Raw genomic sequence first — 27,304 nt, 5'->3', positions numbered from 1 at the left:
CTGTTTTTATTTTTCTGCTTGTTTGCCGAGGTGACCATCTTGGCGTTTGTCAAGAGGGTTGAGAGTGGCCAGCAAGATCGCCTACAGCCATGTCACCCTGAATGCGCCCGATCTCGTCTGATCTCGGATGCTAAGCAGGGTCGGGCCTGGTTAGTACCTGATGTTTTATTTTTCTGCTTGTTTGCCGAGGTGACCATCTTGGCGTTTGTCAAGAGGGTTGAGAGTGCCCAGCAAGATCGCCTACGGTCACATCACCCTGAATGCACCTGATCTCGTCTGATCTCGGCTGCTAAGCAGGGTCGGGCCTGGTTTGTACCTGGATGGGAGACCGCTTGGGAATACCAGGTGCTGTCGGCTTTTTTTTTAATATGTTGGTGGCGTCGACGACCTGTTTTATTTTTTTGCTTGTTTGCCGGGGTGATCATCTTGGCGTTTGTCAAGAGGGTTGAGAGTGGCCAGCAAGATTGCCTATGGCCACATCACCCTGAATGCGCCCGATCTCATCTGATCTCGGATGCTAAGCAGGGTCGGACCTGGTTAGTACCCGGATGGGAGACCGCCAGGGCCGGACTGGGAATAAAAACCAGCCCAACAGCATAACGTCATTATTTTCTTGTTCATGAAAGGGAAAGCCATACATTTTAAAGAACATTTGATGAAGAGTGTATTATATATAGATATGAAGTCACATAGGGATATATATATATATATTTATGGTGTAGAGCCCTCTGACCGATACGGATAAGGATGACAGACAAGGATAACATAAACTCGCTTACTTGAAATGGACCTGAAAGTGTGCCTTGGTCTAACGTACGGTATACCAAAATAAGGGGGCATACCCTAAAATGAAATAAATATGAAATGGGTGAAATGAGTACTCATATGAGGAGTGTGCTAGAGTAAAGGCCTGATAAAAGGGGCGGGTGGGCGGGTATCGCGCACTGGAACCGACGAGGAAGGATGGGCGAACGGCTGCTTATATACCACCGGGCTCCACCCATAATTTCAGGCCACCATACTGGCCTTTCTATTTATGGTGTAGAGCCCTCTGACCGATACGGATAAGGATGACAGACAAGGATAACATAAACTCGCTTACTTGAAATGGACCTGAAAGTGTGCCTTGGTCTAACGTACGGTATACCAAAATAAGGGGGCAAAACACTCAGGTAGGGGAAGCATTTTATTGAACACAGACTGTTACTGGGTAAGCTTGACAAAGGCCTGGGCCATCTCAATCTGCGGATTGGGTACGTAACGTGCAAAACAGGAGGACTTCCATCTACCCAACTTTTTAATAACATGGACCGGGACCCCTTGGCGGGAGGCTGTTGAAGCTGCCCCGATGCGAAACGAATGTCCTGAGTAGTGCGCAGGATTGAGGTGAAGGATGCCCAGGAGTATCCTGACATGCTCCATGAACTGGGCTGCGTTGAGAGGTTTTGAGTGAAAGGGTAGAAGTGGGCCAGTCCCTGGTTGATCGGCCAAAAGGGTCAACAAGCGGGAGAGGACAGTAACCGGACACCAGCGGTTGTAGGTCTTATAGAAATGTATGTCCGTCCCTGGGCCAAGCTGCTGTGTCTTGGAAACCGCTAAGTGCAAGATGAAGTGGTCCTCGAACCTGACTAGATGGTGCTTGCACAGCATACGTGCCGAGGGGCTACTGCAGGTAAACTCGCCTGGGCGCAGGAAGCCGTAGAAGGCCAGATGTATGGCTGCTTGCAGGACGACACTGACATGGAGACCGAAAGGTGAAGAGGCCAAAATGTCTGACATGTCCCTGAACACTTCGCCTGTGATGGGCAGCCGTTTGACGCTGGAAACTGGCCGACGTTTCTGAATGCCGCGCATGAGAGCCCGGACGGCGTGAAAGGTAAATAAGGAGGGTTTGGTAGGGTCCTGGAGGGACGTGAAGTGTTGTACCCCGGCCAAGTACAACCGGATTGTGTTGAAGGATAATGCCAAGTCCGAATGGCAGTAGGAAAGGAAGGCAAGGACTTGTTTGACCCGGGAGGACTCTGTATTGTGAGATGATGTGAAGCGACTAAAGGCCCTCCAGGCCGACTGATAGGCCTTGCGGGTATTGTCTGAGAGGGAGTGATCGATGAGTTGCGTTGCTGCTGACAAGTGTGGGGCTAATCCAAGATCAGTTGAGACCAGTCCGGGATAGCTGCTGATGTTAGTTCGGCTCCGGGTACCTGATTAAAAAATGAAACAAAGTTAAAGCGGGAGAGAGCATCCGCCGCCTGATTAAATTTGCCGGGAACAAAGGAACAATGAAGGTTGAACTGAAACAATAATGAGAGCTGAGTCAGTCGCCGCAGGAAGGACATAATCTGTAGAGACCTGGACCTGCCTTTATTAACAATCTCCGCAGTGGCCAGGTTATCTGTAGAAAAGACCACCGTCTGGCCCGACCAGCTGCGGCCCCAGGTGTGTGCAGCGGCTACAATGGGATATAGCTCAAACAGGGAGGACGTCTCAGTGAAGCCAGGAATAGCCAGTATCTGTGGAGGCCAGGGGGCTGCGAGCCAGAGGTTGCCAAAGATCGCTGCAAAGCCCGTGGAGGCCGCCGCGTCGGTCACCACCCGAGGTGAAAGGGCGGACACGGAGGGGACGAACAGGGACACTCCGTTCCAAGAAGATAAGAATTCCTCCCACATGGCTAGGTCTGCCATAGCCGCGGAATCCAGGCTGAGTACTTGCTCCGGGTCCTGAGAGTGGGATAACAAGGCTAACAGGCGTGACACGAACGAGCGCCCCTGGGGGATGATGCGCATAGCAAAATTAAGCATACCAAGAAGGGACTGAAGTTGTCTCTTGGTACAAGTTCTGGCATGAGTGAAGTCCCTCAGGACCGTCCTGATGCGGGTCAGTTTATCCGGGGGAAGGCTGGCCTGCATAGTGTTGGTGTCTAGGCTGACCCCGAGGAAGGTGATAGCCTGCGACGGACCCTCCACCTTGTGCTCGGCGATGGGGACATTAAGATTATTGAAGACTACCCTCAACTTACCCAGATCTCGTGGAGGAGAGCCGGGTGGCTCTATCAGCAGGAAGTCATCCAGATAATGAATGACTTCCTGACACTGGGCTACGTGTAACAGGATCCAAGCAAGAGCCTGTGCGAAGGTGTCGAAGAGCCAAGGACTACTTTTGGACCCGAACGTGAGTTTAGTGGCAAAGTAGTACCGCTGCCTCCACTTGATTCCATGCTAGCACCAGAGGGACGGATGGATGGGAAGAAGTTTAAAAGCGTTTGAGATGTCGGCTTTGGAAAGCCAGGTACCTGTGCCTGTTTTAAGAATGGCCTGGATGGCCATGTCTACTGATGCATATTTAAGGGAGAATTCCTCAGAGGGAATAAGGGAATTGAGGCTGGGAACCGTGGAGGAATGAGGCGCTGACAAATCATAAACCAATCTGAGTTTATTAGAGAACTTGCCCTTGACAAGCCCAATAGGGCTGACTCGCCAGGTGCTGAAAGGGGGCTGTTCAAAAGGGCCGATGACAAAGTCCTGATCTAGCTCAGATTGCAGTAGTTGGTCGATGGCTAGTTCATCCGTGGCTGCTGACCGTAGGTTCTGGCATTCATGCGTGCAGTGAGGGAGAGAGACAAGTCCAGTGTGAAAGCCGTCTGTGAAGCCCTGGACGAGGAAGGTGGACAGTGAGGGGGTAGGATGACTGGAAAGGTAGACACTAAGCCATGCGACATTGAGCCGGCTCAGTCAGGACCTTTTGAGCTGCTTGACCTCACACATGAGCCGGGGGTGAGCTCTATGGCACTGGGTGCACACATGGAGCAGCCTACACTGACTGAAGTTACACGACCCGCTGTTGTAGTTGTTGCAGATCGGAGCACCGCCCATGGTCTTAACTGGGCGCCCTAGCTTATCGGTCTGTGGCGGGCGAGTTGGTGCTTGCAGGCTCTGAGCGGTACCCGAGGTAGATGGACCGTCGAAGGGAGAGGCTGCCACTGAGGTAGCGCACCAGGCCGCAGTATGTGTTGCTGACTGGCATATTGCACACAGAGGAGACCGTAGCCCCGCGAAGTGGCGGCAAAACAGTTCGGTGTCCATGGTGCTCCAGTCCGTAGGGGTCTGGAACTGGGAGAGCCTGGCAGCTGCTCTAGCGGAGAAGGAGCGGTGATAGTCATAGAATGAAAACCCGCCGTACTTGTACCCCAGGTCAACTACCACATGGAGGTACCGATCTAGCTCCTCCCTTCTGCCAGGGGAGGCTGAGCAAATGATATCCCTCATCATGCCGAAGGCCAGGGAAAACTCAGTGATAGAGAGTTTCCTGTCTAGTCTGGGATCCTTGGCCTTGAGGACCACTGATACGTCCCCCCAAGTATACGCCTTATTCTCTGCCAGCTCGTGAATCGAGATCAGAAGAGAAGCCAAGTTGACGTCCTTGCCCTCTAATATATCTTTTCTGATGTTTGCTGACACCAAATGAGATGGGTACACTATTGGTGCACCTCCGGAGATACCTGCGGGAAGACTAACAGCTGGCTGGGATGCTGGCTCTGGCGGAGAAACAGAGGGGTGGGTCTCGAGGAGGGCCACTCGGCCCTGTAGATCAGACATCGAGGTAGTGAGGGACGACACCAGGGTGTGGAGCTGCGAGATAGAGGAGGCGATGGAGCCCAATGAGGCCTGCTGAGCCGAAGCCTCCACCACCGCGGGGGGAGGAAACAGGAGCCGGAAAAGCTCTGCCTTTCTGGCTGTTGCTGGAAAGGGGACGCCCCTGCGTCTCAGCTCGGCTGTCAGCCTGGGAATGGTCCATGCTCTGAAGGCCCTTTGACTGCCGTTTTCTGAAACGGATGGGGATAATGGAGCCGTGAGGTCCTCGCTGTCAGCCTGGGACATGGTAACAGAACGTGGGTCTGATGAGGCTACGCCCTCTGATCCGGGTTTTCTCCTAATACGGACCTACAAGGGGTGACATGGATTATAACTGGTTGGAGACTCCTACAAAAATACCTGTTTTAAGGAAGGATGCTTGCTGAAGGGCGTTTTTCCCCCTAGATGATTTATGCTTACCGAAGGAGGCACCGTCCGACCAGGTGCAGGCTGGACCTACTGAACTCGACTGACCTGAGGAGATGAAGGTGAAGTTTTTTGTTTGAGACTCGCACTTGATGAAGGCTAGCTAACAGTGGAGGTGAGACTTCAGACATGAGATGGAAAATGACACCAGTGAAAGAAACAGATGAAATTTCTCTTCTCTTCCCCCCTACCCCCTTTATTATATATATATTTTCCCCCCTCTTTTCCTTTTTTTTTTTTTTTTTTTTTTTTTTTTTTGTGAAATGAGGCTGACGAGCAAGGGCCCCCCGATAGGAATCCAACATTGAAGAATCAACTGGACTCGAAGCGGGAAGCGATACGTGACCGTGAAATGAGTAAATCTGCCATGACAGAGATCCGAATCGCCATGCCACAGACTTGCGACCGAGCACGAAACGGAAACTGGAGCATGTACTGAAATGAGGCCAATCCTGGGGCACGCCGGGACGAATTGGATCGTAAATGTGATTAATTCGTACCGGAACGTGATAGGTGAAATGAAATGAAACCCATGACAAAGACTGGAATCAGAAGACGAGCCCATGCACCTAACAGATGAATCCTGTCTTTGGAGCATGTACTGAAATGAGGCGTAGCAGCTGGGCACACCGGGACGAATCGGTGCATCCAATAAATGCAACAAGATTCGAATCGGAGCGTAATAAGTGACAGAAATGATATCCCATGACAGAGACAGGAATCAACGACTGGACTGATGGTAGCAACAAAGAATCCGTCTCTGGCGCATGTACTGAAATGAGGCGTAGCAGCTGGGCACACCAGAATGAATCGGTGCATAACAATATGCGACAGGATTCGAATTGGAGTGTAATAAGTGACAGAAATGATGTCCCATGACAGAGACAGGATTCAAGGACTGATCTGTAGGTTTACAAGAGAATCCGTCTCTGGGGCATGTACCGAAATGAGGCGTAGCAGCTGGGCGCACCAGGACGAATCAGTGCATAGAGAAATGCGACAAGACTCGATTTGGAGCGTAATAAGTGACAGAAATGGTATGCCATGACAAAGACAAGAATCGGGGACCGTGCGTGATCCTGCGAGTGATTCAGTCTCTGGAGCATGTACAGAAATGAGGCCGAACCCTGGGGCACTTCAAAGCGAATCGGTGCACCGGAGGTGCGACAGGATTCGCGCCGGAGCGCGACTAGTGACAGAAATGATTTTGAGACAGTAGAAATGACTGGGACTGAAATGAATGAAACGAGATGACAAATGAGACACATAACACAATTGCATGAATGAAGAGACATATTCGAACTGGAGTAGACCAAGCGAAACGTGCGGACTGTTTGCCTTGTCGTAACAAGCAGTCGGCTGTGAGTCGAACGATTCGACCGCTACAAATAGAAATGCTCGGGCAGTCGAACGATTTAGACTGCCGTACCTGCGAATGAATCGCCTGACGTGGCAAAATCGAACGTGTCGAATGATGATAACGACTACATCGAAAGTAGAACATAGTGACATGCGTACGAGGCCACCGAAAACATTCGATATGAAAGGACCGAGCGGCTCGTGAGTATAAGCATGATGACGGTACATCGAAAACATAATGAAAAGAGGGTGCCGAAGCCCTACCTGCGACAGCCGGCCCGAGGCGTAGCGACAAATTCGACGGGTACAACGACACTCCGACGGCGAAAACCTACGGATGCTGATGGATGAGAGACGGTTTGTCAAAAAATTGGAGACGAATAACGCGGGAGCTGACGAACAGGCTCACTGCGTCTGGTCTGGATAGTCGGCCCTTGATATCTGACGTATCAGATATCGCGCACTGGAACCGACGAGGAAGGATGGGCGAACGGCTGCTTATATACCACCGGGCTCCACCCATAATTTCAGGCCACCATACTGGCCTTTCTATATATATATATATGCAAATTCCAGTTAAAAGTAGTAAGTGGACAATTATCAAGGGGGACCCCAGGAACTCAGAACGTGGGGGGGGACCACCTTCCACAGAAAGAATACACTAAGGTAAAGGGGACGGGTGCTCACCAAATGCAGCTTTACTCTGCCTGTGAATGCAGTCTCACTGTGCCCACAAATGCGGCCTCACCGTGCCCACCATTGCAGCCTCACTGTGCCCATTATTGCAGCCTCGCTGTGCCCATCAAATGCAGTTTTACTGTGCCCATGAATGCAGCCTTACTGAGCCCATGAATGCAGCCCCTCCTGTGCCCCATGTCCCAGTCTGCAGTCCCTGTCTGTGGGAAGGTGTGTTGTTGATGCTCAGTACGGTACCTTGCATGCCAGCAGGATATCCATGACGGCCAGCAGCAGGCAGGGTCTGTTCTCGTTTTGGATGGGGACAGTGCTCCTTCCAGAGGATCTGTTTGCTGTGAGATGGAGTGGTCCCTGGAGACCTGCACCTTCAGCCGTCCCCATTTTCCAGCCCCAGTCAGCCTGTCCTCTGGTCCTGGGGAAGTGGAAAGTACTGGGTGGGAGGTGGAGAGAAGGAGGAGCAGAGAGTATTGGCGGGGTTGGAGAACACATGGGTGGGGGCAAAGAGCAGGGGGTAGTGGAGATCACAGGGGTGGGGAGCAGAGAGTGCTGGGGGGAACTTGAGAGTACTGGCGGGGCCAAAAAGAACAGGGGTGGAGAGCATGGTGGGCTGAAAGCACTGAGGGGGCTAAGAATGTGGGGTGGCGAAGAGCACTGGGGGGGGCAGAAAAACAGGGATGGAGAGCACGGGGCTGGAGAGTACTGGGGGGGTACAAAGAGTAGGGGTGAGAGCTTGAGAGCACCAGTGGGGACCAGAAAGAACAGGGGGAAAAGCACGGGGGATTGGAGAGCATTATGGGAGGTGGAGAGCATTGGCAGGGTTGGAGAGCACATGGGTGGGGGCAAAATGCAGGGGGGAGTGGAGAGTACAGGGGTGAGGAGTGGAAAGTGCTGGGGGGAGCCAAAAAGAACAAGAGTAGAGAGCACGGGGGTAGAGAGAACGGGGGGACTGGAGAGAGATGGGTGGAGCTTGAGAGCACCAGGGGGCCATAATGAACAGGGGTGGGGAGAATGGAGGGATGGAGAGCACTGGGGTGGTGAGAAAGAACAGGGAGGAGAGCACTGGGGGGAGTGGAGAGCACTGAGGGGAGAACAGGGGGGAGAGCACTGGGGGGAGTGGAGAGCACTGGGGGGGAGAACAGGGGGAGAGCACTGGGGGGAGGAAGAACAAGGGGGAGGGGGAAAACAAGGGCGGAGAGCACTAGGGGGAGTGGAGAGCACGGGGGTAGAACAGGGGGGGAGTGAAGAGCACTGGGGGGGAAGAACAGGGGGGAGGACTGGGGGGAGTAGAGAGCACGGGGGGGAAGAACGGGGGGAGAGCACTGGGGGGAGTGAAGAGCACTGAGGGGGAAAGAACAGGGGGGAGAGCACTGGGAGGAGTGGAGAGCACTGGGGGGGAGTAGAACAGGGGGGGAGTGAGAGCCTGCAAAGAACTTAACAATTGTGACAGCGAATCACAATTGCAAGACTTTCTCCAAGACAGAGGATGTACATTGGTCTTTAATCCTCCACACTCCTCACATATGGGTGGCATATGGGTGGCATCTGGGAGAGACTTATAGGTATTGCCAGGTCGAATCTTGGATGCTATGTTGCTACAAATCAAACCTGCTCAGTTGACCCATGAGACTTTACGCACCTTTATGGCAGAGGTTACGGCTATTGCCAGGCCTATAGTTCCTGTGTCCTCAGACTCAGATATACACCTATGGCCCTTAACCCAGCAATGTTGTTGGCTCAAAAGGTGAACTCTTTGTCTGCTCCATCTGGAACCATAAGTACAACACAATTTCATGCAAAACAATGGAAGTACAATGCTTGGCAGACATATTTTGGAAAAGATGGAAAAGAGTATCTGTCAAATCTGCAACGCCTTAGGAAATGGACTGAGGATCGTCCAAATATAAAAGTGGGTGATGTTATGTTGAAGGACAGCCAAGAGGGCAGGAATGAGTGGCCCGTAGGACTTGTTAATGCTCTAAGCAGGGATGGCAAGGTTAGAAAGGTGGAGGTCAAGATTGTGAAAAATGAGACCGCCAGAATTTATCTCAGACCTGTAACTGACAGTTTTGATCTTGGACTAGCTAGGATTCCATTTTTCTGTTTATATGTTTTTTCTGCATAGCAGTAGTTATTTAGGTAGTGACATAATAAATTATGCCAGACAGAGTGTTCTGCCCATATTTTTTATGTGCTGTTACAGATTATACTGCAATGTTGGTTTCACGTTGCTGCCATCTAGTGGTCAGAGTTAGTTATTATTTTGCCACAGCTTGACAGGAAGTGATATTTTCTTCACAGTGAAAGCTGGAACTGTACTTCCTTAATTTCATGATTGCTCCTTGATCCAAGCTGACTGAATGCAGTAGAGCTCTTAACTATTCCTGGGCTAATGGTGGAATTGTCCGTGAGTACTTTCACTGATAGAGTGAGGCTGCTGTATAATGGTTTTAATGCAATGACACATTTGTTTATGCTTATGTTGTAGTTTTACAAAGTTATTTGGAAAAAAGAATACATACAGATCTGATGTCTTGTGTTTCTTGACTTCAGAGTTATTTTTAATCTGTCTGACTAGTGTTATACAACAGTTCAATAACGCAAAGCAGAACAGTGGGCGTTGCAGCGCGTTTTCAAACCGCACAGCAAACTGCATTTTCTGGGTGGGTTGCGTGTTCAGAAATGTGTAGATGGATTCAGACACTGCCTAAATGGAAGCGCATACGCTATGCACATTTGTTGCCTTTTTGGAAACATGCAGAAAGGTTTTGCTGCCAAAACGCGCAATGCTCCATGACCAAAAAGTTTCTTTAAACTACTTTGGGGCGTTTGTCGCTTATAGGGCAGCCCATTCAAGTGATGCTTGTTTACATGGGAAAAACACAAAAAAAAGTGAAGCAGGAAACATGCATTTCCACTATGCTCGGGTGTGGATGGGATGTGCTGGGGAGTAAGCTTTTAGGCAGCAAGGATAACTAGGGAGGAGAGAGGGGTGAGTCAAAAAACAAAAACACTACATCAGAAGTCTCAAAGATTAAGACAAAACGTACCCCTATGTCATCTCAAGCCTTCTCTTCTCTACTCTGCTATTGACAACCTCTACGACAAAATCTCACCCCTATCCTGCACCAACCTAGCCACTTCTGTCTACAACACTTCACTTCTGGCCTCTCTGGACTCACTGGCCCCCCTCACTACACACAGAATCAAGCCCCGACCCCTTCAACCTTGGCAAACAGATGCCACTAGAAGTCTGAAAAAACTTGGTCTTGCGCCACAGGCGCTCATGAGCATGACTAAGTCTCAGAGAGATTTCAACCAATATAAATCTGCCCTCCAAAATTAAAATTCTAGCCTCCTCTCTGCCAAGCAGAACTATTTTATCACTCATCAGCAACCTATCATCCCGTCCCCATCAACTCTTCTCTACTTTCAACTCTCTACTTCGTCCTCCACCGCCTCCACCCGCCAACTCACTCACTGCCCAGGAGATTGCTAATCACTTCAAACAGAAGATTGATACAATTCGCGTGGAGATTTCTACTGTTCTGATACCCTCCACGCTTTACACATCATGCCCACAGGCACAATCATTACTTCCCTCTTTCAACCCCACCGCTATAAACGAAGTTGCTAAACTACTTGGTAATGTCCACCTTACCACCTGCCCTCTGGATCCTGTTCCCTCGCAAATGCTGCGTTCACCCTCTGACTCTATGCTACACTCTCTAACTCACATCTTCAATCTCTCCCTCTCTTCTGGCATCGTCTCCAACTCTCTAAAACATGCACTTGTCAAACCCATACTTAAAAAACCCTCACTGGACCCATCCAATCCAAACAACCTACGCCCCATCTCCTTGCTCCCCTTTTTATCCAAACTACTCGAACGTCTGGTCTACAACCGACTGAGCGTCCACCTCGCTGATAATAGCCTTCTTGATCCCCTTCAGTCTGGATTTCGTCCTCAACACTCCACAGAAACTGCTCTCCTAAAACTAACAAACGATCTACTAACGGCCAAAACCAATCGACATTATTCTGTACTCCTCCTCCTGGACCTCTCTGCTGCCTTTGATACGGTTGACCACCCCCTCCTTCTCAAAAAACTCCACACCTTTGGTCTCCGTGACTGTACTCTACGATGGTTCTCTTCCTACTTATCCAACCGCACCTTTAGCGTTTCTTACAATTCTACTTCCTCCTCTCCTCTTCCTTTCTCTGTTGGGGTCCCCCAAGGTTCTGTTCTTGGACCACTCCTATTTTCAATCTATACCTCCTCCCTGGGTCAACTGATAGCCTCCCACGGCTTCCAATACCACCTCTATGCTGACGACACCCAAATCTATTTCTCTACCCCTCACCTCACTCCCTCTGTCTCCTCACGTATCACTAATTTACTATCAGATATATCAGTCTGGATGTCACACCACTTCCTCAAAATCAATCTATCCAAAACCAAACTTATAATTTTTCCTCCCCCATCTGCCCCTTCCCCTGATCTCACTGTCAAAATTGATGGCACAACCATAAGCCCATCCCCTCATGCCAAGGTTCTAGGTGTAGTACTGGACTCTGAACTCTCCTTCAAGCAACACATCCAATCACTGTCCAAATCCTGCCGCCTCAACCTCCGCAACGTCTCCAAAATATGCCCCTTTCTAACCAATGAGACAACAAAGCTCTTAATTCACTCGCTGGTCATCTCTCGCCTCGACTACTGCAACTCCCTTCTCATTGGCTTACCTCTACATAGTCTATCACCTCTTCAATCCATTATGAATGCCGCTGCCAGACTCATCCACCTTACCAATCACTCGGTGTCTGCTACTCCTCTCTGTCAATCCCTCCACTGGCTTCCACTCAGCCAAAGAATTAAATTCAAAATACTAACAATTACATACAAAGCCATCCACAACTCTGCCCCCAGCTACATCACTAGCTTAGTCTCTAAATACCAACCTACTCGTCCTCTTCGTTCCTCTCAAGACCTCCTGCTCTCTAGCTCCCTCATCACCTCCTCCCATACTTGCCTCCAGGACTTTTCCAAAGCCTCCCCAATCCTATGGAATGCCCTACCCCAATCTGTCCGCTTATCTCCTACTTTATTAGCTTTTAGACGATCCCTGAATACACTTCTCTTCAGAGAAGCCTACCCCACCCACACCTAACTGTATTTTCATTTTCTCCATCAGCTCACCCCCCACAGTTATTACCTTTTGTTTCAACTTGACTCTCCCTTCTAGATTGTAAGCTCTAACGAGCAGGGCCCTCTGATCCCTCCTGTATTGATTTGTATTGTAAGTGTACTGTCTGCCCTCATATTGTAAAGCGCTGCGCAAACTGTTGGCGCTATATAAATCCTGAATAATAATAATAATAATTCAGACACTGCCTAAATGGAAGCGCACACGCTATGCACATTTGTTGCCTTTTTGGAAACATGCAGAAATGTTTTGCTGCCAAAACGCGCAATGCTCCATGACCAAAAAGTTTCTTTAAACTACTTTGGGGCGTTTGTCACTTATAGGGCAGCCCATTCAAGTGATGCTTGTTTACATGGGAAAAACACAAAAAAAAGTGAAGCAGGAACATGCATTTCCACTATGCTCGGGTGTGGATGGGATGTGCTGGGGAGTAAGCTTTTAGGCAGCAAGGATAACTAGGGAGGAGAGAGGGGTGGGTCAAAAAACAAAAACACTACATCAGAAGTCTCAAAGATTAAGACAAAACGTACCCCTAGCTGGTGATTTTACAATGGGAGTCGTGCTACACCAGAGTCACCAAAAAATACTGCAAGACTCAAGTCACTGAATTTAAGACAACACCTATTGAAATCTGTGTGTTTTCACTTTACCTGAGTAGCAGGTCACCAATAAATAGTCAATATGTATCAGTTCACAGGAACCATGAGGTAGATCAAAAACAGATTATAGGTGACTCACCTATAATCTGTTTTTGATCTACCTCATGGTTCCTGTGAACTGATACATATTGACTGAGCACATTATTTATATAGCTGGTAGCCTTATTTGGCATATATAAAACAGCTTTGCTTTGCTCAGTTTTTTCCACAGTTTTTTGCATATACATATTTTTTTTTTTTTGCATTATTTGCACATATTTTTTGGATTTTTTTTGCACTCTGCACTTTATGGACACAAGAGATATACAGTTTTGCAAAATTTTTGGACTTTTATTGATCCTTGATTAACGTTGGATGTTATATACAATATACGATATTTAAGACACTTATATTCTAGTCCACATTAAAGCGGGAGTCCACCGGGACTCCGCGTTTTTTTTTTTTTTTTAAAAGCCAGCAGCTACAAATACTGCAGCTGCTGACTTTTAAATAGTGACACTTACCTGTCCAGCGCGCCCGCGATGTCGGCACCCGAAGCCGATCGCTCGCTCGGCTGCCGGGTCCCGCTGCCATCTTGGGTATGGGAATCAGGAAATGGAGCCTTTCGGCTTCATTTCCCGGTTCCCTACTGCGCATGCGCGAGCCGCGCGGCGCAATCCGGACGGTCCCCGCTGCCTCTGGGAGCTGTGTGTTTCCCAGCAGGCAGCGGGGCACTTGCTGAAGGGGGCGGGCGCTTGCGGAACGGGGGCGTAACCTACGCTCGTTCCGCAGAGAGCTAGCCCGGAAGTGGGTGCAGTTACCTGGATTATCCAGGTAACTGCACCCCCCTCCCCCCTGAAAGGTGCCGATTGTGGCGCCGGAGGGGGGGGGGGGATTCCGATGAGCGGAGGTCCATTTTAGGGTGGACCTCCGCTTTAACCACTTGCCACCCGCCCATTGTCAAATGACGGCGGCAGAGTGGTTTCAAAATCCTGACTGGACGTCATAGACCGTCCTCAGGATTTTGAGCCGCTGCGCGCCCCCGGGGGTGCGCATCACGGCGATCATTGTTGCGGGGTGTCAGTCTGATCCAATGATGGCTGATCACAGTGTAAATAGGAAGAGCCGGTGATTGGCTGTTCCTCACTCGCGTCTGTCAGACGCCAGTAGAGGAGAGCCGATCGGCTGCTCCTCTGAGAGGGGGGGTCTGTGCTGCACACTGGACCACCAGGGACTCCAACAGACCACCAGGGATGCCCAGCAGCAGGTATGCCACCCTAGACCACCAGGGATTCCAATCAGTGCCCACGATGTATGCCAATCAGTGCCCACAATGAGCATCACTGATTGGCATGCATTATTTTTTTTTTTAACAGAAACATTTTTATTGGTCTCTTAACGGATACAGCAATGCATCACATCATATTTTTTACATATAAAAAATAAAATACAATGTAACAAGCACAAAAAAAAAGAAAAAAAAAGGATCAGAGCAGAATCAAGCTATGTAGTATAGCGTACATTCAGATTTAGCAGTCATATTCCACAAAACATATCCGCACTGCACTTATCCCAGTATTCGTAGGGGACAACTCCTTAATTTGGCTGCTATAAAGGGTCAGGCCATTTGATCATAATACAGCACCTAACCATCTACAGTAGGTCGGGGTGAGGGGACCAACGCATCAATACAGGTCAGCCCTGTGTCTCATAGTGCGCTTCTCTCTTGCACCCAACATCCCCAGATCTTAGTAAACTTTGTACCTTGTACAGCTGGAGGGCAGAATCAATCAGGGATTTCCAGTGGGCTACACTAGGTGGGTCTGATTTCTTCCACTGCATAAGAATAGTCTTTCTGGCATAGAACGCCGTATAAAACACAAACAGCTGTTTATATGTATTTGGCGCCACCCTGTCACACACGCCCAGCAGTAAAACTACCGGATCTAACCCCAACGAGAGGTCCCCAACTTCGTTGATCTCCCGCACCACACCTTCCCAAAATCGTCTTATAACCGGGCACTCCCACACCACATGTATAAAGTGGTACACTTCGGGCATCTATCCGAGTATCCCGGGTATATTCTGGAAAGGCGTTGCGGGGTATAGTATGCCCTATGAATAAATTTCAACCGTATGTACCTGTCCTTAGCTGATATCATCAATGGCAAATATTGTTGTATCCCCTCTTCCCAATCATCAGTCTCCAGGGTGGGGAGGTCCTCCTGCCATTTCTGGAAGAGGCTAGGTCCCCCCCTGGCTGACCCCGTCGAGATCCTAAGATAAAGAGAGGAGAGGACACGATCCGCCTCCTGGGCCATGAGAAATTTCTTGACAATGTGGGAGTGTAAGATTACTCCTGAAGGAAATTGTGCTCTCAGTGTGTGGCGTAATTGTATGTAGCGAAAAATCATTCTGGAGGGGAATTGGTATTCTTCTCTAAGGGAATCAAAGGGGATAAGGGATCCCCTCGGCATCACCTGTTGCAGAGTTGTGACACCATACCTAGCCCAAAGGGCAGGGTCCGGGACCGAGCTGAGGTGTTTCAACTTTGGGTTTTCCCACAGTGGGGTGTATGGCGACAGTGCGGCGGGCGTGTTCAATCGAGTTGTAACCTGATTCCAAACCCGAAGCGTAGTTCGCATAGGGGTAGTGACCTCAGGGTGAGCCTTCGGCCCTCTAAAGACTAAGTTACTCAATGCAGGATAGGAGCCTAAAATTGCCGCCTCCAGATTAACAGACGGGTTGGAGCGGAGCTGCATGAACCACCACCGCACCGTAACCAGTACCGCTGCCCAATAATATTCCTTCAGACAGGGAAGGGCTAGACCCCCAAGTGACAGGGGCAATTGGAGGGTAGTTTGTGCTATTCTTGGGGTTGCCCCGGCCCATATAAAGGTGTTCACTATCTGTTCTACCTTCTTAAAAAATGAAGGTATCTGTCATTTGTGGGAGGAGCCTCGCCGTTATAAGACGGCCTCGGTTCCTCCCTGCCCTGTTGGATGTTTCCGGAGGTTGTCCCACCCTCTCGTTCCCCCTTTTTCTTTGTATCCCCTTTTCTTTTTTAGTACTACTTGGGAATGCCCCCTTTTAGGCATACTGACCACGTGACCACGGCACAACTTCAGGTCACTTTCTTTCAGTATCTGTCATTCCCATTTCATCATTGTTATAAGAGTCTCCAAGCACAAATAAAAAAAAAGCCTACGGCACCTGGTATTCCCAGGCAGTCTCCCATCCAAGTACTAACCAGGCCTGATCCTGCTTAGCATACAAGATCAGACGAGATCGGGCGCATTTAGGGTGATGTAGCCATAGGCAGTCTTGCTGGCCACTCTCAACCCTCTTGACAAACGCCAAGATGGTCACCTCGGCAAACAAGCAGAAAAATAAAACAGGTCGTCGACGCCAACAACATATTAAAAAAAAAGCCTACGGCACCTGGTATTCCCAGGGGGTCTCCCATCCAGGTACTAACCAGGCCTGACCCTGCTTAGCATTTAAGATCAGACAAGATCGGGTGTATCCAGGATGATGTGGCCGTAGGCAATCTTGCTGGCCACTCTCAACCCTCTTGACAAACGCCAAGATGGTCACCTCGGCAAACAAGCAGAAAAATAAAACAGGTCGTCAACGTCAACAACATATTTTAAAAAAAGCCGGGAGGGCGTGGCTTGCCTAGAGAGAGGATGGCTGCTTAAGCTTTTTGCTCCGTCTTACCTCAGCCTAAAAAAGATCGATCACCGAGGATTTTACCTGAAAAACACTGTCACATCATGGGGACCTCCTCAAGCGGACCCTCTGCATCTAGATCCCGCTCACCAAGGGACCTGGGATCCCGTAATACCAAGAGAATACCGCATCTTTTCAGGAACCAGGGGGCCGACATGGCGGCCTGTTCTCCCACCACCAACCACATCGGGATTACCCTGACGCCGACTGATCCACAGCACACTATGGCAGACAGTCCATCTCCCCATCACCAACAACTAAATATCCACGACCTGAGGACTGAGGGCTGATATAAAGAGCACTCTAACCACCGCCATCTCAGACTTCCGCCACGAGATACAAGCAATCACAGGGAGAGTAAACTCCATGGAGCTAATGGCGGCGCAACAACAGCATTAATTGCAGATGGCTCAAGGCAAAGTCGACACACACACCTGGCAGCTCAGAGACCTCCAGCGCCATGTCGAAGATATCGACAATAGGGGACGAAGACACAATCTGAGGTTTAGAGGCCTCCCGGAGTCGATGGAGCCCGAGCAAATCCTCCCAGCGGTCACATCCCTATTCAGCCAGCTGCTAGTCTGAACCTCCGGTACACCTATAGCTATGGAGAGGATACATAGAGCCTTTAGGCCTAAGGGCAAAGATTCTGATCCCCCACGGGAGGTCATCTGTTATGTTAACGACTATACCCTCAAAGAAGAGGTTCTTAAAAAAACTAGGAGCAATCTGAACCTGACATTTGAAGGCCATTTGATCCAGATATATCAGGATCTTTCGGCGATCACGCTGAAACATCGAAGAGACTTGCACCCATTACTTGACGTGCTGAGGCAGAGAGACATCCGCTATCGCTGGAAGTTTCTGTTCGCTCTGCAAGCCTGATTTTCAGGTCCACATTTCACCCAACACCCGGAGCACTGAAGATCTCATGGAAACTCAACTGTCCAGATCTCGCAGACATAGGTTGCCATCCACCTTCAGACCACTTGGGGGACACCGACCCCGCCACACACCGACGAGCCCGACTTCGGTCCCGCTACCTCGCAGAGCACGCAGGGACCGCTAGACCTGTCGCCTCACGAGAGCTCTGGGACCCCCATGCGACGGTGGATTAGCCTACATGCTTCATACCCTGCCTAGTGCCGCTCTCCTTTCCTCTGCCATGCATATGGACCATTCCCTTACTCACCTGCCTTGAAAGACTACAGACACTTACACTAGCTTCAATATCCCTGACTCCGGTTACCACCATGATTTCTACCTGGAACAGTCCTGGGCCTCCAACCCGTCAGACGAGAGAGCATTCAACGCACGCACTCGACTAGACACCAGACCTGCTCGGATCCCATATAGTTGTAGCCTTTTACTCTCTAACTGAACACTACCACGGCCGAATGAGCGCCCAGAAGAACCCGAGACACCTATCGGTAAAGTATACATCGAACGGAGCACTTGGTATATTTTAGTGACTGATCCGATCTTGTGCCCTGCTGCGACATTTATATTGGCGCTTACCTCTATGCCTTATATGAACTATTCTTCATATTGCAGACCTCATATCATCATAGAGGAGCTAGTAATTCTATATACTTTACTAAACATCATACTACCATGAAAGCAGGGGCCCGTTCACTACCTTACAATATTGCAGGCATTGGGTGGTCAATTTATCAAGTGATACCCCCTTACTAGCCTTATCCCTGATCCAGGATATACAGGAGCCATGATTTATATGATTTTTAGGCCCACCCAAACCTACCCCCCAGTACCCACCTCTTACAAACCTATAACATCTATCAGGTGTAGGGCAGGGGTCAGGGGCGTAACTATAGGGGGTGTAGCAGTCGCGACCGCAACCGGGCCCTGTGATGCAGGGGGCCCATGCAGCCCCCTCTACATATGGCCAGCAGCAGCATAGGCAGCTAGGGGTACCAGTGCACCATGCACACGGGTGGCTGGAGGTGGAGGGTGACTAGCAGAGCTCCATGCTCGACTATCGCACTGGCTGCTCTTTAGTGGTGCATTCCCCGCATGACCTGTGTCCTCAGCCGGCTCCTCAGAGTACCCCTATCCTGCTCCATGCATTGCCGCTCAGTCTGATGTCTGTTCTCCCCAGCCAGAGTCCCGCCCCCCCCGAGTCCGGCCCACACTGCACTGCATACTTCTCCCGGGTAAACAAACTTTAAGCACACAGATGCAGTGCAGCCCTATGAGAGCCAGCTCCCCGGAGGACACTGCAGGCTTGTCTGCCAGCCTCCCTCCTCCCCCGTCATACACAGTTGATGAAAGGTCTTTCTGGGCGATATGCTGATCGCCCATCCAGCACACTGGATGGAGCCCAGGCCAGCATGGATGAGTGCGCGGCCTACAGCTTGGTCATGGTGAGTGAGAGGACCCCATCCCCCACACACCATTATATACCCCCTCCCTCTCCCCCTGGGGACAGGGACCCCTTCTTACGTGGGGACAGGGACCCCCACCTCCCCTGGGGACTGGGACCCCTTCTCACCTGGGGGCAGTAACTTCATCTGCCCTGGAGAAAAAGGCCTCATCTCTTCTGGGGACGGGGACCCCATCCTGCCTAGGGACAGTCCCCCAATGGGGCACCTAAAAATTTAAAAAAAATTATAAAAACAAAACTACTGATACCAGTGGTGGAACTACAGGGCTCACAAAGGTCATACCTGTGACCACGCCCTGGAGTTCAACCGCCAGACTCGGAGGGAAGGGCCCTGGATGGGGTTCAGGGGGGCCCTTCATTGTTTCTTGCATCGGGGCCCTGAAGGTTCTAGTTACGCCACTGGTGACAGTTAAGGTGGAGAAAAATAAGTAATACAGAAAAAGAGTCAAACAGTGGAAACGTTTATTTGCTTATGTTCTGAGATACTGGTTGAGCAAAAAAACTGTTTTATTAAGATGTAAGACTAGTTTAATTGTCTACATATATGCTTTTCAGAGAGTTGTATAATATAAGCGACAAATAGGACATTTAAATGGCATAATATTGCAGGGAGGAAGTATCGCTGTTCAACGGTAAGAGATTGAAAGCTTAGCTTGAAAATGGCAGAGAAATAGTTACGTTAGTCTAAATTTAAAGGATATGCCGGTACCAATGAGAAAGCTTATATTAGACTAGTTGATCTTTGCATTACACAATCCTATTATTATTATTATTATTAAGATCATAGTGCAGAGAGATACTCAGTTAATGTCAGAGATACTCGGTTAATGTCAGAAAAGAAATAAAACTGTTTACATCGTTAGCGAGCGATAGTTACATTACTCTTAGTATGTGCAGCATGTCTAGTAGCAAATGAATGGTTTTGTGAACATTTTGCATTACCGTACAATTAGCGGTATAACTCATCGAAGTGAATAGATTTAACCGGATTTTGAGGTAGTAAAAAAGTTTTAAGAAATAAAGCAAAATAAGTCAGGATGGTGTGTCAGGACTGTCACATACTCAATGTGACAGTTGATGTGGAGAATTACAAATATGCAAAATAGAGCAAAAGAGTACATGATTCATTTTGATGTATGATAGTTTTATTGCATGCTTGATGTGGATGATTAAAATCGTGTAGTGAGTATAATCTATATTTAGCATAAGAATGAAAAGACATAACATGGCAATGAGACAAACTCCATTAGAGATGTGAGCTAGATGAAATGATGAAATGTCTCTGTATAGCCCAGATTGTCCTCTGTTATCACTTAGCCTACCCTCTAAATTCACTAGCCTCTCTATATACAACAGCATGTTTACACTAGCCGGTCTTCTGCATACAATAGCCTGTCTTCGATAGACACTTGCCTAGGTCTGAATACACTAGCCCGTCTTCTGGCTTCTGTATGCCCTAGCCTCTCTTCTGTATACATTAGTCTCTCTGTAAAAACTAGCATCTCTGTATACCCCAAACTGTCTTCTGTAAACACTTATCTCTCTTTATAGCCTGTCTAGCCTTTCTTCTGTACACACTAGCTTCTCTGTATACACTAACCAGGCTTCTATATACAATAGCTTCACTCTATGCACTAGCCTCTCTGTATAATCTAGCCTCTCTGTATACCCTAGATAGTGTTCTGAAAAAACTAGCCTCTCCGCAAAAGCCAGCCTTTATTCTGTATTCACTAGCCTTTCTTCTGTATGCTGTAGTCTTCTATATATACTAGCTTCTCTGTAAACCTTTGCATCTCTGTAAACACTGTGTAAACTAGCCAGTCTTATGTATACACTCGCCAACTGTATACACTAGACTCTCTGAATACACTAAATCTCTGAGTAACACAGCCTGTCTTCTGTATACACTGGACTGTAAAAACTAGCTAGAATACACCAGCCTGTCTTCTTTACCCACTAGACTATCTGTATGCACTACCCAGTCTTCTGTATACACTGTCAGCTTTGATGTATACCCAAGCCTGTCTTCTGTATACACTAGTTTCTCTATATGCACTGTCCTTTCTGTATACACTCTACCCTCTCTATACACTAACCTCTCGATATACACTAACATCTTTGTATATACTAGCCTCTCTTTAAACTAGCCTCTCTGTGTACCCAAGCCTCACTGTTTACTCTAGCATCTCTGTATACTCAAGCCTATTAACATACACAAGTCTGTATTCTGTATTCACTAGCCTTTCTTCTGTATGCTGTAGTCTTCTATATATACCAGCTTCGCTGTACACCCTTGCATCTCTGTAAACACTGTGTAAACTAGTCAGTCTTATGTATACACTCGCCAACTGTATACACTAGACTCTCTGAATACACTAAACCCTCTGTATACCACAGCCTGTCTTCTGTATACACCAGACTGTAAAAACTAGCTAGAATACACCAGCCTGTCTTCTGTACCCACTAGACTATCTGTATACACTACCCAGTCTTCTGTATACACTGTCAGCTTGGATGTATACCCAAGCCTGTCTTCTGTATACACTAGTCTCTCTATATGCACTGTCCTATCTGTATACACTCGACTCTCTCTATACACTAACCTCTCTATATACACTAACATCTTTGTATATACTAGCCTCTCTTTAAACTAGCCTCTCTGTGTACCCCAGCCTCACTGTTTACTCTAGCATCTCTGTATACTCAAGCTTATCTGCATACACGAGTCTGTATTCTGTATTCACTAGCCTTTCTTCTGTATGCTGTAGTCTTCTATATATACTAGCTTTTCTGTACAGCCTGTCTTCTGTATACACTAGACTGTAAAAACTAGCTAGAATACACCAGCCTGTCTTCTTTACCCACTAGACTATCTGTATGCACTACCCAGTCTTCTGTATACACTGTCAGCTTTGATGTATACCCAAGCCTGTCTTCTGTATACACTAGTTTCTCTATATGCACTGTCCTTTCTGTATACACTCTAACCTCTCTATATACACTAACATATTTGTATATATTAGCCTCTCTTTAAACTAGCCTCTCTGTGTACCCCAGCCTCACTGTTTACTCTAGCATCTCTTCTGTATGCTGTAGTCTTCTATATATACCAGCTTCTCTGTACACCCTAGCACTGTAACAGTGCTAGGTTCCTGTATTACAGAAACAGAACACCAGCAATAAGGTGTATACTGTGTAGGAGGCACACAACACCCACTCTAACTTCTGCACTACAGATGCGTGTATTGCAGAAATTGAACACCAGTAATAAAGGGAAGCTTCAGGTGTGTACTGTGCAGGAGGCACATAACACCCACTGTAATAGTGCTAGGTTCCCAAGCAGTAAAGACACTGTCCCTGCCTATCGTCCTCTTTCCCTGACCACCGCAACACACTATGCAAGGCCGCCGCGCTGGCGGCCTTATATAGTGTGGGGTGTGTACTAAACCCCCCTGAGCTATAATTGGCCACAGGAATCCTGCCTGTGGTGAATTGTGGCTCTCCTCACAGAGGATGTCACATCTGTTCTTATTATATAGAACCTATTATGCTCCTCGTAAACTTTTTCAATTTGGCCAAACGGCCGGACGCAAGTTGCCCCCGGTGCGGGAACATGGGGGGAGACATGATGCACATGTTTTGGAGATGCCCGAAGTTGATCCGCTACTGGACGGAGGTGACAGGAACCACTGATCGGGTGTTTGGAACCTCCACCAGGATGGAGGTGAAGTATTGTCTCCTGGGATTAGTTGAAAGAGTCGGAAACCCGGGAAGCAGCCAGATGGCAGTTCTGAGATGCCTATTTCAGGCAAGGAAACTGATTGCCCAACCCTGTTAGCCTCCAATGTTGGCAATGACTTGGTTATTTTCGCTTGTTTCCCAAGATGACCATGTTGGCATTTGTCAAGATGGTTGAGAGTGCCCGAAGAGATCGCCTATGGCTCCATCACCTTGAAAGTGCCTGATCTTGTCTGATCTCGGAGGCTAAGCATTGTCGGGATTGATTAGTAACTGTTGGCGTTGACATGTTTTTTTTCTTCCGCTTGTTTCCCAAGGTGATCATCTTGGCATTTGTCAAGAGGGTTGAGAGTGCACAAAGAAATTGCCTACGGGCACAACACCCTGAAAGCGCCCAATCTCGTTTGGTCTCAGAAGCTAAGCAGGGTTGGGCCTGGTTTGTACCTGGATGGGAGACCGCCTGGGTTTTCCAGATGCTGCAGGCTTTTTTTTATGTTGTTGGCGTTGACTTGTTTTTTTTGTTTGTTTCCCAAGGTGACCATCTTGGCGTTTGTCAAGAGGGTTGAGCGTGCCTGAAAAAATCTACTATGGCCGCATCACCCTGAAAGAGCCCAATCTCATTTGATCTCAGAGGCTAAGCAGGGTTGGGACCTGGTTAGTACCTGGATGGGAGACCGCCTGGGATTTCTCGATGCCATAGGCTTTAGTTTTAAGTTGTTGGCATTGACTTATTTTTTTTTTATTTTTTTTTATTCTTTTATTAAGTATAAGTAGAACAACATAAATATAACAGTCAGCCATACAGCATGACCCAGGGTCACAATTACATGGTAACAAAAAATAGGCAGCCAAATAACTCTGGGTTCTCAGAAGGGAGTCCTACAGTTTCATGCAGAAAAGAGAGAAACCCCATCTCCGACATGTAGTACAGTATAACTAGTGCAGCTCCGTTCGGACAAATGTAATCATGGAGAACAACTGGGACCACAGCGAGCCAGCTTATCATGACCTATGTGAACCAGAGTAAAAGATGGGCCGGTCGTGTCCAGAACCCTGGGGTTCTTCTGGGCCTCGAAGGCTAGTAAGGAGACAAGGCATAGTCAAAAGGGAGGACTGGGGGAGAAGAGAGTGCAAAGACGGAGAGAGAGAGTGGTGGCGGCGGGGAAAAAAAGAAAAATAAAGACAAAAAGGGAGGGGGGGGAATGCCACCCAGGGCAGACATGGCCTACGTAGGTAAACGTTAGATGTTCAGTCATTTTCTGGAAAAGGGGCACTGCTCACCTCCCGAATGTAGTCTCGAGTACCAGTAAAATACCTCCAGGGCCTCCATGTAACACTAAATGCCTCTTCAGTGTTGTGAAGGGTGGCGGTCAATTCTTCCATCCGGAGAATATGATTGACTTTGAAATACCACAGCACCTTGGATGGGGGCTGAGGCTGCCTCCACAGTGCGGGAATGCAGGCCCGGGCGGCGTTCAGGAGTTGCATCGTGAGGGTTATTTTGTATTTTCGAACAGGCTGTTCGGTCAAGTGTAGAAGGCACGCTGCTGGGAACCGAAAAGTTCCTCAAGGCCGGGCATGCCCAGAAAAGGTGTCCCATGGTCCCCGTATCTGAATTGCACCTCCAACAAACATCCGGGATTGATCTATTCATTTTATTCAGAAGGTATGGGACTATCTTGTATCCTGATTCTTGATATTGGTTTGCGATGGAAGCTTTATGTACTAAGGTCAGGATCTTCCCTATCTGTTGTGGGGTAAATGTGATGCCTAAGTCCCTCTCCCATTTATGGATAAATGGTGGGGTCGACTGCTCCTCCTGACTACTCAATAGGTTGTACAGGAGGGAGAGGGTGTGTCACACAGGTTCCCTTTTGTGACAGATGGATTCATAGGATGTCAGGACTCTAGGATTGTAGGGGGCCCTTTGTATGGCCAGAAGAAAGTGACGAAGTTGATAAGCACTAAACAAGTCAAGCGGAGGGTCAGAAAGCTCGGCGACAGTTTGCGTGGTCGGGAGCCCTCCCGAGGGCCACACCTCTCCCAGACGCTGTTTCCCCACCACTGTCAACTGTCGCAGTTTCTTGTTGGTAAATCCCGGTGGGAAGTCTGGATTACCTATAACCGGAGTCATTGGTGACGGCAGGGGAGCAATATGTGTGCAGCGGAACAACCTCCGCACAACAGCCAATGTAGCTCCCACTACAGGGTGATTTCTGAGGTCTTTTGGTAGGGAGGACAGGAGCCACGGGGAGGTCAATAGGGGAATGGATCCATCCTCAATCTCCATCTCCACCCACTGCTTGTGTGGGCCATTACAATGCCAATCAACGACTCTCGCTAGCAGAGTCGCTCTGTAGTATTGTCTCAGATCTGGGAGACCCAGACCCCCCTTGTCCTTTGGTCTGGCAAGCAATTGCAAACGGGCTCTGGGCGGTAAAGGCCTCTCCACCGGCTGGTCCTCCACGAAGGCCGATTCAATCGGTGTTAAATCAGCCAGTGAGCGCAATGGTTTCAGCAGGGAGTGTACAAAGGCAGCCAGTTGATGGTAGGTCCAGTGATCCATGGGCGTTGCCCGTGAGGGAGGAATTAGTTGAGATAAAGGCACAATGCCATCCTGGTTGGCGACGTGGTGTAGCAGGGGTGTATTACCCAGATTCCAGGAATGAATTCTGGGGTCAATGTTTCCTGGTGAGAAGTAATTATGACCCGTCAGAGGCATAATGGGAGAGTGATATAACCACTTGTGCTGTTTACATATCGAGTCCCAGATCTGTAGAGTAGAATAGGTGAGAGGAGAGGAGCTAGGTGCTAACGACCTATGTTTCCTGGGAATCCACACTTGGGTGTAGAGGTCCGTGCCACTGAGCGCCAATTCAAGGGCAACCCATAGTTTAGAATGTTTGTGATATTTCCAGTCTGATATCCTGTTGAAAACAACGGCTAAAAAGTAAAGTTTCACGTTAGGTAAAGCCAGGCCCCCCAGCCGTTTAGGTCTGGTTAGAAGGCCTCGGGACAGTCTCGGACGCTTTCTCTTCCAAACATATCTGCAGATCAGTAAATCTATGAGTGTTAAAAAACTAGCTGGAATACCCACTGGAATCATCTGGAATAAAAACAGAATCCGGGGTAGGATATTCATCTTAATCACACTAATTTTCCCTAACCACGAATGTGCGACTTGGGACCATCTTTGTAAGTCCATTCGAATTGCATTAAGAAGGGGTATATAGTTAACGCGAAATAGAGTCTGGGGTTTAGGTGTGAGGTAGATGCCTAAATATTTCATTTTGTGTGTTTGCCAGCTAAAAGGGAAAGGAGTCTCTAAGACGAACCACAGTTTCCCCGGGGATAGAGACGTTAAGAATCTCCGATTTGGACATGTTCATTTTAAAATTAGATATGAGACCGAATTTTGAGAAGGCAGACATCAGATTGGGAAGGGAAATCAGGGGTTGTTGTATGTAGAACAGAATATCATCCGCATAAGCAGCGTATTTGTGTTCTCGATCACCAACAGTGATCCCATGGATGTTTGGATTGTGTCTAACTGTAGAGAGGAAGGGTTCCAGGGATAGAGCGAGAGGGGGCAGCCCTGACGTGTACCATTATAGAGTGTAAATGATTCACTTAGGGTACCATTAACACGAATTTGAGCTGTAGGGGAATGGTATAGTGCTGAAATGTGAGATAGAAAAGTTTGGCTGATTCCCAAGTGAGACAGGGTCGCCATGAGATACTCCCAGTCCACCCTGTCAAACGCCTTTTCCGCGTCTGTAGAAAGTAACAGGGTGGGCTGGGCGGACCCCCTAGCACAAGCCATCAGGGACAGGGTGCGGAGAGCATTGTCGCATGCCTCCCTACTCGGGATAAACCCAGTCTGATCACTGGAAACCCAGCGTGGAAGTAGGGGTAGAAGCCTGTTTGCTATACCTTTGGCATACAGTTTAGCGTCTAGATTCAAGAGAGATATAGGTCAATAACTCCCGCATAAACTAGGGTCCTTCCCTGAATTAGGAATCACCGAGATATGTGCATGCAGCGTCCCTGGACGGGGTGTCCCCCCCTGTGAGATCGTGTTAGCATAAGAGGTGAGGCGCGGCAGCAGGGTCTCCGCAAAGGCCTTATAGTAAAAGGCCGTAAAGCCATCCGGTCCAGGGGCCTTGCCACTCGACATAGCCTTCAGTGCTACTTTGAACTCCTGGACAGAAAACTCTCCGTCCAATGAGGCGAGGGCGTAAGAGTTCAGTTTGGGCAAGTTGGCCTGCTGTAGATATTCTTGGATCAGAGTTCTCCTAACCACCAAGTCCGGCACAGCGTGAGGGACATGGTATAGGCGTTGGTAAAAAGCATGAAATTCCTTGGCTATAGTTGTGGTCTCATGCGTGAGAGCGTCAGAAGCTGTCTTAATTTTATCAATGAAAGCCCTGGTTTTTGCCTGTTGTAGGGAACGAGCCAAAAGCCTCCCCGGTTTATTAC

General features: G+C 48.7%; 1 non-coding gene and 2 pseudogenes across 1 annotated transcript; 1 reads left to right on the top strand and 2 right to left on the bottom strand.

Moving 5' to 3' along the window:
* The first annotated feature begins 238 nt into the window (after positions 1-238).
* LOC143954141 (5S ribosomal RNA) lies at positions 239-357 on the top strand. The gene has a single exon (XR_013269159.1). It is a non-coding gene; the product is annotated as a 5S ribosomal RNA (ribosomal RNA).
* Positions 358-16,152: 15,795 nt separating this feature from the next.
* Positions 16,153-16,271, bottom strand: LOC143948599 (5S ribosomal RNA; annotated as a pseudogene).
* A 109-nt stretch (positions 16,272-16,380) lies between these two features.
* Positions 16,381-16,499, bottom strand: LOC143947286 (5S ribosomal RNA; annotated as a pseudogene).
* Positions 16,500-27,304: the final 10,805 nt, after the last annotated feature.

This window comes from Lithobates pipiens, unplaced genomic scaffold (genome assembly GCF_037356315.1).
Source record: "Lithobates pipiens isolate NorthernLeopardFrog02 unplaced genomic scaffold, aLitPip1_a1.2 Scaffold_30, whole genome shotgun sequence".
In the NCBI taxonomy this organism is placed as follows: domain Eukaryota; kingdom Metazoa; phylum Chordata; class Amphibia; order Anura; family Ranidae; genus Lithobates; species Lithobates pipiens.
The sequence above is the reverse complement of the archived record's forward strand: the minus strand, read 5'-3'. Positions and strand labels throughout refer to the sequence as shown.